Consider the following 2,613-nt stretch of genomic DNA (forward strand, 5'->3'; position numbering starts at 1 on the left):
ACTGGGTCAAATGGTAGGTTCATTTGTAGTTTTCTAAGAGTTCTCCACACTGCTTTCCATAGGGGCTGAACCAGTTTGCAACCGCACCAGCAGCGGATGAGTGTTCCCCTAACCCCACATCCCCTCCAACCTTTGGTATCATTTGTTTTCTTGATCTCAGCCAGTCTGACTGGGGTAAGGTGAAATCTCAAAGTGGTTTTAATTTGCATTTCCCTAATTATTAGTGATGTTGTTATTGGTATATAGAAAGGCTACAGACTTGTGTAGGTTAATTTTGTAACCTGCCGCTTTACTGAATGTGTTAATAATTTCTAGGAGTTTTCTGCTACAATTTTTGGCATCTCTTAGACATAATATTATATCACCTCCAAAAAGGGATAATTTGAGCTTTTCTTTTCCAATTATTACTCCTTTAATTTCCTTCTCTTGTCTTATTGCTCTTGCAAGAGTTTCAAGTACTATGTTAAAGAGAGGAGATAGTGGACATCCTTATCTGGTTCCTGATTTCAATGAGAATGCTTCCAGCTTTTCTCCATTTATGATGATGTTGGCTGTGGGTTTGTTGTATATAGCTTTAATTATGTTGAAGTATGTTCCCTCCAGCCCAATTCCCTCTAGGACTTTGACCATAAATGTGTGTTGAATTTTGTCAAAGGCCTTCTCTGCATATATTGAGATGACCATGTGCTTCTTGTCTTTGAGCCCATTTATATGAATTATGATGTTTATTGACTTATGTATATTGAACCATCCCTGCATCTCTAGGATAAAGCCGACTTGATCATGGTGGACGATCTTTTTGATGTGTGTCTGTATGCGGTTTGCAAGTATCTTGTTGAGAATTTTTGCATCTATGTTCATTAAGGATATGGGTCTATAGTTTTCCTTTTTTTTGGTTGTATCTTTACCTGGCTTTGGTATTAGAGTGATGCTGGCTTCATTGAAGGAATCTGGAAGTTCTCCCTCCAATTCTGTCTTTTTGGATAAATTAAGTAGTATTGGAAATAGATTTTCTTAAATGTCTGATAGAATTCTGCTGTAAATCCATCTGGTCCTGGATCTTGTTTATCTTTTCAAAGAAACAGCTCTTGAATTTGTTGATTCTTTGTATTGTTTTCTTTGTTTCGATTTCATTAATTTCCGCCCTGATTTATATTATTTCTTTTTGTCTGCTGGGTTTGGGTTTCATTTGTTGTTGCTTTTCAAGCTTCTTGAGTTGCAACGTGAAGTCATTTATTTGTGTCCTTTCCAATTTTTTAATGTAGGCACTTAGAGTATAAACTTCCATCTAAGGACAGCTTTCAGCGTGTCCCAGAGGTTTTGTTGTGTTGTATTGTCCTTTTCATTTAGTTCCAGGAAAACATTTATTTCTTTCTTAATTTGTCTTTTGACCCATTCATCATTCAGGAGTGTGTTGTTTAATCTCCCTCATGTGGTGATTAGGGCTTCTACGGGGTTGATTGTAAGCTTTATTGCATTGTGTTCTGATAGAATGCATGGAATTATTTCAATCTTTTTGTATTTGTTGAGGTTTATTTTGTGCCCCAGTATATGGTCGATTTTGGAGAAGGTTCTATGGGATGCTGAGTAGTAAGTATGTCCTGTGGAGCTTGGGTGGAATACTCGGTAGATGTCTGTTAAGTCCATTTGATGTATGTTATTGTTTAATTCAGATGCCTCTCTGTTCCTTCTTTGTCCATTTGACCTCTCTATTGGAGATAGTGGGGCACTGAAGTCACCTACTACTACTGTGTTGGGATTAGCCTGTGTTTTATAGACCTTCAGGAATGATTTTATGAAATTGGGTGCAACAAAGTTTGGTGCATATATGTTCATGACTGTAATATCTTCTCAGTCAGTTGTTCCTTTAATTAGACTGAAGTGACCCTTTTTATCTCTTCTGATTAGTTTTAGTTTAAAGTCTATTTTGTCACATATTAGAATTGCTACACCTGCTTTTTTCTTAGTACCATTTGCTTGATATATTTTTTTCCATCCTTTCACTTTGAGATATTATCTATCCTTGAAAGTGAGACGAATTTCTTGCCGACAACAAAAAGATGGGTTTTTTTTCTTAATCCACTCACCTAGTTTGTGTCTTTTGACTAGGGAGTTCAGTCCATTAATATTTAATGTTATTAATGAAAGATGGGTATTGAATCCTGTCATTTTTATTTCTGTTTGCATTCTTGATATAGCTGTACTTTTCCACAATTATACCTTCATTGGATTTCTTTCTGCAATCCCTTGGGTGTAGTCATTCCTTTCTTCAGCTCTTTCTGAAAAGTCAGCTGTAATCCTAATGGGTTTTCCTTTATTTGTATGTAACTTGTTTCTCTTTGCAGCTTTCAGTATTATCTCTTTGTTTTGTATGTTTAGTATTTTCACTATGATGTGCCATGGAGAGTTTCTTTTCTGGTCCTGTCTGGTGTTTTATATGCTTCTTGTATTAGTATGGGTGTGTCCTCCTTTAATTTTGCAAAACGTTCTTCCATGATTCTGTTGAAGATCTCATTCATGCCATTATCTTGGGATTCTTCTCTTCCTGTATGCCTATGATTCATAAGTTTGGTCTTTTTATGGTGTCACACAATTCCTGCATATTCCATTCTT

The sequence above is a fragment of the Nannospalax galili genome, unplaced genomic scaffold (assembly GCF_000622305.1).
Source record: "Nannospalax galili isolate Female #2095 unplaced genomic scaffold, S.galili_v1.0 scaffold929, whole genome shotgun sequence".
In the NCBI taxonomy this organism is placed as follows: Eukaryota; Metazoa; Chordata; class Mammalia; order Rodentia; family Spalacidae; genus Nannospalax; species Nannospalax galili.